This window comes from Cheilinus undulatus, linkage group 12, assembly GCF_018320785.1.
Source record: "Cheilinus undulatus linkage group 12, ASM1832078v1, whole genome shotgun sequence".
Classification (NCBI taxonomy): Eukaryota; Metazoa; Chordata; class Actinopteri; order Labriformes; family Labridae; genus Cheilinus; species Cheilinus undulatus.
Window position 1 is genome coordinate 27,951,737 of NC_054876.1, and position 12,888 is coordinate 27,964,624.

Below are 12,888 nucleotides of genomic sequence, written 5' to 3' on the forward strand. Positions count from 1 at the left end.
TCCATTAACCATGCTGTTAGTTACCTTTGTTTTGAAACAGAGGATTGAATATATGACCTTAAACGCACCTATTAGAGAATTTAGATGCAGCCATCTAACAAAGCTTTTCTCAATTCTAACTTCAAATTAAATAATTTGCCTTTTTGAGCTACTTACTTTTACCCATCTTAGTTTTTATCTAGACTGAAACCATACAGGCCGCTAATGAAAGACCTCTGTATTTTAAGCTCTCTTTTATTTTTTGACACCTATAGTCACATTCTATTTTAAATGTACAATAGACCAAGCATCATAGAAAGATGGGATACTTGATTGATCTCAGATGTGTTTAAGTTTTAGCTCTTTCATTTAAACAAAGCATGGCAGGAAATCAAACAATAAGGCAATAAGCAAAAAATTCTATTAAGGTCAGAAAAAGAGTTAAACAAAGATGTATGAAATATACATGTATAAGGTAAAAGTAATATAAAACAGTAAATGTATAGCTAAGGTACTGTATTTGCTGATATAGAAAACAACATCACTCTAACTTTCCATGTGTTTCACTCCGCCTGGGCCTGATGTTCTGAATACAGGAAGTCAGGGGTGGATAAGGGGGCGGCCGGGGTAACCCAGGCCTTCCTTGAAATCTGAAAAGCCACACCATTGACCAACCCAAAATTCTGAAATAATATTGGTTGTGTGCCTTAACAGTAGTGAGACATATACTTTAATCAGGTTTTTGGATGTGTTGAAGGCTGCTTTGTGTGTCACATTTTCTTTTGTCAGTACTTGAAATTGTGAATTCTGTCATTTTCTTTATCAGTCGTATAAATGAAGTTCAGAGGACTGAGAGTGTATATTGGCAATCTGCTGTGCTCCTTTTAAAAGTGAAAAAAAAATCCATACAGAACATTTGTATTGTACTTTAGTTTTAGTTGTTTTATTAGAAATGTTGGGTGAAATAAAATAGGATAAATATATGTTATTCATTCTCTATGAAAATGGAGATACTTTAGGCCACCCCTGAATAAGTCATTGCCAATGCTGAGCCTCCGTCGTCAAACCACATCAGACTTGAGTTGACATTGCTGCAGATAGTTAGACCTCATTAATCTCACTGTTTTCTTTAATTTAAAACATCCTTTTATTTGATTCATAGCATGATAAATTAAAAAATGCAAATAAATATTCATGAAATGTTTTAACTGACTGGTCTGTGGTAAATAAAAAAATGCCGGACATTGTTTCCCTCTTTGGTTGTTAAACTGATGTATAAAAAGCTTTACCACATAAGAGGGAGTGAAGCACTGAATATTAACACTAGGTTGACTAGGTTGAACACTACAGGGTGATACAGATGATAAATCAATTTAGTAGAAATTAAGGCTTTTAGAAAGGATTAAAAAGTCTTAGATACAACTAAAAGTGTGATAATTTTTTTCTTAGCTTTTTAAAATTATTATATTACATTAATGTAAAGAATGTTCAGGCAAGTTTTTATGCTTTCGTTTTTGTTTAATCACACCCTGTAAAAATGAATATTCAGGCCCATCGTACAATAGTTAAGTAACAAGTTTCACAACTTTTTTTTTTTAGTTATGGGCCCAACTTAATACTTCATCCTGACATTTAGTTGACATGCTCTGGGCTAAAAATGTGGAGTTGGCTAATAATTTTCCTACAAGAAATATATTTTGTATGGCTCAACTAAAGAAGATGTGCCAACTATTTAAGTTGAGCCTCCAGAAAATGTTGGCTCAACTTAATTTTATATGTTCACTTGGTATATACCTTACATAATTTAAGTGGCTCAATATAATGTGTTGTATCAACTATTTAAGTAATCAAAAGTGCATAAAAATCTTCATAATTTGTTAACTCAATATTTATCAAGTTTCATTTTTTTATTACAGTGCAAGAAATTAATTTGTATTTTACTTTAAGACCACTTACGTCAAAAGTACACCTTAATTGCCTGTCACTTTATGTTCTACCCTCAAAATGCCCCACAAAAGCTTTAATGATTACTACCAGCATTGTCTTTATATCTTGTAACATCTTACAGTCAGACAAAACTTCTCTGTGTCGCTAATGTTTTAGGAAATGAAGATACTATGGGGTCTCAAAATGTATAAAGAGGGTCTCGAAAATGGTATTTATTACATTTAATGTCAGATTTTCTTTCTATACCATGCAACACTGCTTCAACCTCTGATGGAGAGAAAAAAATCTGAAAGATTAACTAAATAATAACTAAATGTCAGTCATCTTAACAGTGTGAAAGTGGAAACAGGGCTATGTTATATGTAACATTGTATAAAATGTGAGGTCCGACTCTTAACTGCTTTGTCTACCAATCTTTTTCTAATTATGATTTAAACATAGCTGCTGATATTTTTGATCTTATGTTATTTCATAGTTAGATTTTGTTGGAATACTGTATGTTAGGGCAGTGAGTTTATACCAAAAATCAAAAGTACGATTGTTTTGACTAATATTGAGATCACAACTATTAAACATGTTTTCTCATTGATTTTACATCTATATCACATGTATTTTTTAAACTAAAACATTTTTTTAAGATCTATTTTTCTGGGTTATTTTTTTGCCTATCTGTTGAGGGCAAAAGTTTCAGAATACTGAAGAATAAACAGCAGAACTTTCTCCTTTTAAAGCTCCTCTCTGACCACGGAGTACCAGCACGTCAGCGCTGTGTGTGTGCGCTCCAGCTGTGTGTGTCTGTGTTGCCCTGTCGTGAGACAGGGGTGTGCGCTATGTTAAAAAAATACTTTGTAAATATTCCCTTAATACTATATGATTGTAGGGAACAAATAAATGTTAAAATCTCTGCATTTGTGTTGTTAAGAGAACGTTACTTAAATGTTTAACACGTCTTTATTTGCAGGGAATATGATACATGTGCTGTTTATAGATAATTAACGGATATAAAAAAGGACAGGAACACTGAAGTTGAAATTCAGCTTAATTTTACACATATAAAGACCCTTACACACCTGTCTGGGGAGAATTAGAAATGTTCATGAAACATGCTGCAGTTTTTCTTTTATGTTAGAATAGGCTAAACAGTTCATTAACAGTTAATGTTTTATTTTGATATAAAATTACTACTATAAAAGACTTATATGAAACAAAAACACATTTAATCTCTAGTGACACTGTCTCTATCAGTTAAGTCTGACATGTCTCTGTAGAGTTTCATATGTACACAGAGAAGAGCTTTACTAAGAGGAGAGAGAGAGAGAGGACAGCATGTAGCTACACATTTAAGTTGCCACAATAAATTTGGCTTACAAAAAACTAACAATAATGACAAAATCACTGCCAGTCAGGCATTTCAATTGGCATCCCAGACAGTTGCGGTCAGCAATACTAGTATACTAGGTTTTTACCTAGTCTTGTTTTAACCCATCCTGTTATTTAAATGTTGTTCAGAACTGAAGCTTCAGTCCTGAAAACACACAATTTAAATAGTAAGGAATGTCCATGCATAAAGAAAAAACACCAACTATCTGAGGTGTGTTTGTCCAGCCTAAAACTCTACAAACCTATTTGTTTGTACGGCTAATATTTACGGCTAATAGAAGTACATTTTTAAAGCCAAAATATCAGTTATAAATATTGCCAGAAATTTTCATTTCTGCTTTAAAAAACTAATTTTTAAGCTATTATCTGTCGATATGATAGCATGCCAATGACATCGTTCATCTCTAGTGTCAATATGACTGGATTTTTAAACAGTTTTAATGCTCTTTTACATTATGGTCAATAGGCATAGGACTTTTTTACTGGTCTTTATATCTGGCTTTTTAAAAAATCAACAACATAAACTTATTAGTATAAAAGGCATTGTCCTACTCTATGCCATTTAAAAAAATATATAAGCCCTTGCTTACAGGTCTCACAGTATTCACCAGCAGGCAGGCTAGTATTTGATATCTTTTCTAAACACTAGATGTCGCCATTGGTCTAAAGATTGGGACTAAACACTGCCACGAAGAACCACTAGACGGCAGTGAAGACTTAAATATCACCAACATGAACTACACATGTCTGTGTGGCATTGACTCTCAGCACAGTTGTGTGTAAAAAAGGAAGTCTGTGTGTGCCGTCATTGTTCATGACTCACTGCACACTTGACCTGTTTGTTGTTTACATATCTCGAAACCTAACCTGGGCAGACCTGATCACATGTTTTTGGTTTTATTTGAATCAGATTCTCACTGTGAAGAGAGGAAGACCTCTACATTCATCGCAGAAACATTGTAATTATGATCATGCTTAAAAAAAAAAAAAAAATCACCCTGTAAAGTAGTGCAAGAAATAAAAACCAGTGAAATCTCTTTCCATAAAGTCAGGTACAGCCCTCACATGACAGTGATAAAGTAACATTAATACTGCACGCATATTTTAATCCGAGATAGCATAAAAGTGACTTCCTTATACCACTGCACACAGAAGATAAGCAACTGATACTTCTGTGGCATAAAAGTCTCCCATCTAGCAGGGCTCTGCGTGTTTTTGTCTCAGTATATGAATACCTGAGCCGTTGATATGTCTTTGTCTTGTTTCCATGGAATTTGTTTTGATGCCCTTATTGTCAGTTATCAGTCAGTGAATGAAGAAGCTGGCAGGGCAGTAGATAACAGGCTCGCACAGGTTCACACACAGGCTCAGAAAGCTCTTTATTCAGTCAGACGTCATGACCAGTAAGTGTTGTCCTTGTAGCTGAGTTTTAAGTAGAAAAAGAACTTGTTGAGAGGTAGAATTAAATCATTTTACAAGTGCACAAAAGGAGTATTTATAAAATGTAAATCTACCCCATATGACTTTTTATTTTTGAGGGTATTTTTATCTGCCACAAAATAATAGAGCATCTGGATTATCCTGTAAATTAATTGGCATGGTAAAGGAGTAAACATGCTTGTTTATGTCTTTTCATTTTAATATACTAGTCAAACGAATATCTTATTTAGCATAATATTGACTATTTCTATTACCAGGTAGATGCAGTCAGCTCCAGCAGTCTGGCTTACTGAAGACTCAGTGAATCACATATTAGTTTAACTAAATCTGAATCTCATACACTGGAAGGAAACTATAGTCACACATTTCTCTCCTTTCCTGTAGTTCTCTAAAAAAGCTAAAAATTCATCATGTAAAAACTAGCCCAAATCAAAGTACATCTAATCAGAATAAAATAGTGACATTATTGGGGATTTTTTGTGTCATTGCAACAGTTAAAGTGACTTATATACCATCAAAACAGCCTGTAACATCATGTCAGGATGAGGTTTTTGCAGGGCGGGCTGATTAAGGCCACAGTCACAGATCTGGATTTCCTCGCTGCAGGCCCATTTCTTAGAAATGCCTGAAAGGTCTCCTGTGAGCAGCTCCACCTCCTGGTGAGACCATGGAGCTACACCTCATTGCATTCTTTCTAGTCACGTGATTTAAAAGAAAACGTAGAGGAGGCTGCGAGACCTTTGACTCAGCAATTTAATTTATTGTATTATGTGTTGAGGCAATTTTATTTCTCTTATCTGAGGACTGCAGGGTCATGTGTGGTCTGAGAGCAGGATAAGAAGAGCATGGGTTGATGTGTCTGATTTGTAACTTGACACTGTGAATGAACCGTGTCGCTTACTAAGGTGTGGGTGGTTTTCTGTCATCAGGTTATTTTTATAGTCAGGGGCTTTATATGGCCACTTTTACAGATAAACTGAGGCATAGTTGTGCAGAAATTAGAAATTAATGTTACAATAAAGCTTTGACATTTTCTGAGAAAAGCAGTATATTTTCCCTGTTCAGTCAGCACACATTTTCTCAACTCTTGATCTTAGAAAAGAGTGCTTTTGGCTAAAAAGTGATTTTTTTTATGCATTAACTTGGAGCAAACACTTAAAATCTATAGCAAAAATTGAGTATTAGAGGGAATTTCTATAGAAATACATCCAGCAGTCAATCCAAGAATGTGAACAGCAGCCATTATAAAACAGCACAAACGTGAATGCATGCCAAACCAGTTAATAAAATCTGTGGTATGTTTTTGAGCAGATCTTTCTGGCTGTATGTGAGGCTTCACCACTCCTTGTTTTCTTTATGTTGTCTTCTTCTGTTGTTGCCACAGCTGTCATGCCTTGTGAACACACCTGCAGCAGCTGGCACATCAGTACAAAGAGGTTGCCACTAAAATGTAATTGTGTGGGTTATAGTCTGGTACACAGGCTCCTGTTTATCTCCTGATGTGATTTTAATGTCACATTTTTTAAGATTTCTCAAACAAAAGCTTTTAATTGCATATAGCATGATCTGAATGCAGTATGTTACAGTATATACTTTTAGGCTGCACCCAAAAACAAAGACTACTACTCCTACATAAATAGGATGGACTGAATGGACCTGAGTTTGTATAGTGTTTTTCTTTCTGCATTTGCATCCACACACATTCAAACACCACTGTCACAGCAGTGGCTAAATTGTGGTAAAGTAGATCAAACTCATGACCTTCCAGTTGAGAAACAACAAGCTGTACCTGTGATCCACATTTACCCCTCAAATATACACTCACTGGCCACTTTTTTTTTAGGTACAACTATTCAATTGCTTGTTAACTCTAAAGCTAATCAGCTTTAGATAGGGCTACAGCAGCAGAAGACCACACCACCACTCCTGTTAGCCAAGAACAAGAAATTGAGGCTACTATTCACACAGCCTTGCCAAAATTGGACAAGAAGATTGGAAAAACATGAGTCTTGATTTCAGCTGCAACATTCAGGTGGGTCAGAAATTGGCATAAATAATATGAAAGCATGGATGCATCCATCCTGCGCTGTATTAACGGTACAGGCGAGTGGTGTAATGGTAGGGGGGAGATATTTTCTTGGCACATGTTGGCCCCTTAGTACCAACTGAGCATTGTTTGACCACCACAGCCTACCTGAGTGTTGTTGCTGAGAATGTCCATCCTTGTACGATCACAGTGTAACCATCCTCTGATGGCTACTTCCAACAGGATTAAGCACCATGTCACAAAGCCCAATCATCTCAAACTGTTCTCTTGAACATGATGATGAGTTCACTGTACTCCAGGGACTTTCACAGCCACCAGATCTCAATCCAGTAGAGCACCTTTGGGATGTGGTGAAATGGGAGATTCAAATCAGCCCACAAATCTGCAGCAACTGTGTGATACTGTCATGTCAATGGAGAAAAATCTCTCGGTTTCCAACATTTTGTTAAAACGATGCCTCAAAGAAATACAGCAGTTCTGAAGGCATAAGGGGGTTCAGCACAGTACTAGGTGTACCTAATAAAGAGTGTATACTAAGCTAATTAGTTTGTCTGTCCACCATACTTAAAAGCCCATCAACTCTGTATTACCTCCGCCAAGGAGGTTATGTGATCGGCAGGGTTTGTTTGTTAGTTTGGTTGTTAGTTTGTTAGCAAGATAAATCAAAAAGTTATTGACGGATTTTGATGAAATTTTCAGGAAATGTCAGAAATGGCATAAGGAAGAACTGATTCAATTTTGGGAGTGCAAAAATTTTACTATTGGGAGATAGGGCTAATGGCGGAGGTCTGCGCTCTACGAGTGCTTTTTTAGTTTGTTTTGTTTCCTGAAATTGTACTTTTGCCACATTTAGTACATTTTATACATCATAATGAATGCATATTGGTTTCAAATATCAGTTATCGGTCTCATGGACTATTAATACCTGTGTCGTAATGGCCCTATAAAACAAACAATATTGGCCGGCCCCTAAAAAGAACCACACTAAAAGCTTTCTGGCTTCAGCATGACTTTGATTCACCAGCTGGCTATTTAAACGCAGTGGTACGCCTATCAAGCTTATGTATGTAGTCTACTGACCAGGGCTACGCATGCCCACTATGTCATATGTCTTGTCGCTCTGATTGGCCTGTGATGAATGTGATAGAACATTTGCTCTTTTCAAAGGTTCTGCCCTTTTCAAGCACAGCTATGGGCTGTTGCCCAGATGAATGTGAAATGTTAGGCCAACTGTGGACACAGGTTAGAAACATGCCTTGGTGCAAAAATGTAAATGTCCACACTTGTCAGCTGTTGAAAACCACTCAATGAAACATAAAATGCAATAACACCTGGAATCATACACTAAGGAAGAACCATGACAACTTTCAGAAATACTGAAACTGGTTTGTGGTTTCTATAACACCTATAAAGGGATTTAGATGAAGAGAGGGCTACAGAGGGGTAAGCATGACCCTGTCCCAACTTTTTTGAAACATGTTGCTGGCAACATATTCATATTATGCACATTATTTTCAAAAGTCATATGCATAAATAAAGTGGATTTAGCACCATACACTTCAAAACCCAGCAGCAGTAAAGACACTGAGGCCTTCACTGGGGAAACTGCAGGCAGTTTAAGTGTTTCCTGTCTCGTAACACAAAACGGCCGTTGACTCTTAAATAACACAGACACACTATATTGTTAGCAAACACTGTCTTGTCCTGCAGTGAATTTACATGGCTGTTTACTCTGATAACCTCTCTCACATACCACCACATTCTTGCACTCTTAGGCAGACATGTCATGTATATTTATGGAGGTCAGTTGAAGGATTGTGTTCTGTTTGAGAAGCACTCAAGGGAGAGGATTTCCAAAATAGTTTATGTCCACCCAGGATTTCCACACAACATTCAATCCCGCTTATCCTGTCACTTATTTCTTCTTGTTCTTCTTTGCACAAACATTCACTTCAAGCCTCTTTGAACTCCTGGCCTAGATAAATCAGCCTTTAAACTCCTCTCATCTGCTGCAAGTTTAAGGAGAATTTTTACTTATTGTGAGACAATTCATTGAAAAAGGAAGCGTCAAGGATCTTGTGATGCATGCATTTCTAAGATTTTCCAGTTATGTCAGCTGGTGTCATCATTTAAAACATCTTGCTTTTGGGAGCGCAGATGGTCGAGTGGTTTAAGGCGCTACCCATGTACGCGGGCGGCCCAGGTATGAATCCGGCCCTTTACTGCATGTCTCTCCCCACTCTCTTCCCTGTTTCCGAGTCTATCCACTGTCCTTCCCCTATCAAATAAAGGCATGAAAAGGCCCAAAAATAAATCTTAAAAAAAAAAACATCGTGCTTTTGAAGGTGTGCACATTCAGTAAGGTTATGACGTGGTTAACATTTTATCACCCCAATTCCAAAAAAGTTGGGGCACTGTGTCAATAAAATGTAGATTAAAACAGAATGCAAATGTCATAAACCCATATTTTATTCACAATAGAACAAAAATAACATATTGGATGTTGAAATTGAGACATTTGAGCATTTCATAAAAATCTGCGTATTTTGAATTTGATGGCAGCAACACATCTCAAAAGAGTGCTGGGGCAACCAAAGGCAGGAAAAGGAAGTGATACTAATGATACATAGCTGGAGGAGCATTTTGCAGTTAATCAGGTTATTTTGCAACAGATCCGTCACTTGCCTGGGTATAAAAGGAGCATTTTAGTGAGGCAGAGTTTCTCAGAAGTAAGAGAGCAGAGGTTCATAAAACTAAGAAATGTGAAACAATTTTAGGAAAATGTTCCTCAACGTAAAGTACTTTGAATATCCCACCATGTACGGGACATAATATCATCAAAACATTCAGGGAATCTCTGTGCACAAGGGACAAGGTTAAAGGTCAGTATTGAATGCTGGTGATCTCTCAGGCTGCAGTGTATTTAAAACAGGCATGATGGATTATGTTTCCAGAAATCGTTGTCTGTCAATGCAGTCTGTGGTACCACCCAGCAAATACAAGTTAAAGCTGTATCATGCAAAGAAGAAGCCTTATGAACATGAACCAGAAACGTTGCTGTCTTCTCTGGGTCAAAGCTCATTTAAAGTGGACTGAGGAAAAATGGAAAACTGTTCTGTGGTCAAATGAATAAAATGTACATTTCTTTTTGGAAACCATGGATGTTGTGTCCTGTGGACTAAAGAGGAAAGGGATCCAGCTTGTTATCAGCATATAGTTCAAAAGCTTGCATCTCTGACAGTATGGGGTTGCATAAATGCCTAAGGCGTGGACAGATTACACATCTGTAAAGGCACCATCAATGCTGGGAGGTACTATATAGAGGTTTCAGAGCAACATATGCCCCCATCCAGACAACATCTCTATCAGGGAAGACATTGCATTTGAGTAAGTAAATGCTAAATTACATACCATATCACAGCAGAACAGTCTCTGCAGTCCAGACATTTCACCAATAGAAAACATTTGGAGAATCATAAACAGTAGACCCAAGACTGTTGAGCCGCTAGAATCCTACATCAGACAAGAATGGGACAACAGTCCTCTCCCAAAACTTCAGTAACCTTTCTCCTCAATACCCAGATGTTTGCAGACTGTTGTGAAAAGATGGAATGCTACCCAATGGCAAACATGGCCCTGTCCTTACTTTTTTTTTTTTTTTAGATTTTTTGCAGCCATCAAATTCAAAAATGAGCCAATATTTGTCATGAAATGGTAAAATGTCCCAGTTTCAACATCTGATATGTTGTTAATGTTCTTTTGTGAATGAATATGGGGACCCCAACTTTTTTGAAATAGGGTTGCAAAAGAAGTGATTCCATGATAAAACCATCCACAAATAAATAGATAAATAGCATCAGATCAACTGATACTGATGTACCAGTTGGGTGTACACATTCATAGTACACACATCTCACCCATGCATTAATAAAACACCCTCAGATAATCACGAAATATCCAACATGAAAATGAGGTGAACATGTGAGTCATGAGCTCATTTATCCTGAGGTGTTGCTGCTAAATTACTGTTATTTGTTAAGGGTATAGTTTGTTAATCATGTGTCAGACTATTTTTCATAAATTGTATGTTGTTTACTGCCAGACTAAAATTAACCTCTGCCTGCTTGACCGGTTTGCTTATTTGCTGTGCTATCATGGGCATCCTGCCATCCCGCCGGTGTCTAAAACCCACCCACTTTCCGAGTCTGGATGTGGGTGTGTAACATAAAGTGCTCCTTGGGCTTTCCTGTAAATCATCTGACTTCAACAAACTGTCTTCTTCTTCTTTCTTTTCCCCTTTTCATTCTCTTAGGTTTCATTAGACCCTCCCATGCCAAAACACACACACACACACACACATACATGCCGAAAAACCACCAGCATTTCAACCTTCTATCGTGGTGCAGCCAGAAACATGGCTTCAGTCTTTCCAGAAAGTCAGCTGACTTACTGTGGCCCTTCCTTTCTCTCTTAACCTAGATATCTTTGTCCCTCTCTCACACCCACACTTAGACTACACACCCCCACACACACAAGAATACACACAGAGGCACACACGCATCATGAGAGTTTTGGCAAACAGGCAGCTCCTGTTTATAGCAAAGACAAACAGGATGCATTTACATTCAGATAAAACTAAATGAATTCAGTCTCTGTAAGGCTGTGTTTCCAACAGTAGAGTAGTGCTCTGTATTTACATGTTTGATAGAAACTGTTCAGCATTGCAAGAAAACAGTGATACCATGCTGTAAAAATGTCTGCTTTTTTTGTAGACCAGATGTGTCCAAACTTTTTCCGTTGAGGTCCACATACAGAAATACATAAGGATGGTGGGGGTGCTTTAATATACTCCATAATATATCAAAATTGGTATGACCAACCTAAAGCGGGGTATACACATACGATTTTTTTTTAAATCTTAAGAGATTTTTTATCTGTTAGAGACCCCACACATGAAGATAAAAAATCCGGTATTGAACAGTTTTAATCGTACTGTGTGTGGTGTGCTCCGATAATCTCAACACAACACACCACACACATCATGATTCTGTCCACCACCGATCTAGAATCTCGTCCTCCAAGCCAGAAATGTCACGTGATCACATGTGATCTAACAAAAAACAACAAAGAAGAAACATAGCAACAACCCAACAACAATCAATAGCAACAACCAGAAAATACAGCACGCAACATGGAAGAGGACATACAAGAAGAGAGAATGATGGTGTTCTTGGGACTAGTTTAATTGGAAAAAATCACGAACTAAAAAACAAATAAATGGTCATAAATATATTGATATTATTGAACAAGTTTAACATTTACGATCGTCGGCCCCGACCGTTTTTGGAGCCAATTATCGGGACAAATTCACTCTTAACACACCTCAGACCACAGGATAATCTTATAGGATAATCTTATGAGACCTAAGATAATCGGGCGTTTGCCGTCCTTGGTCGGTAAGGGGGAAAATTGGGACTAAAACAGCCCGATTATCTTTATGTGTGTACCCTGCTTAAGATGTGTTCAGTGACTGAGTATGCCAAAATGGCTAGTTAATGGCTGACAAAGCAAATAGCACATGATTTTCAGGATTTTGGGCAGATCTCAGGGGTTGGCCCTGGCTATCACTGGCTCTGTTCCTGGAATGCTTTTGATGCTACTATTCACTGCAGTGATCAATGATTGTGTTTACATGGACTTCAGTACATTTACATGGCTTCTGTCAGGTTTTTTGAGGATCCTGTTTTCTCTTCGTGCATGTATATGTTTTCAGAAAGGTTTTGAAAAAGCTGTGTCTAAACACGCCCATAAACAGTGAACTTAACAGTTGATTCTTCAGCCATTAATGAAGCATGAGCATAGTTTAATGAGGAGACAGAGAATGACCACTCACGCTACGAGTTACTAAGGGTGCACTCACACTAGGCCATCTGTACTGTGCCTTGGCCCGTTTCAGCCTAAAGTCCGGTACGTTTGGCCAGTGTGAGTGCAATCGTTCCGTGCTTCAGTGCGGCACACTTCACAGCCCCGGCACAGAAGGACAAGGTGGGCCTAAGCATGGAACAGATGCAAATGAAGGAGCACAGGCACGGGAA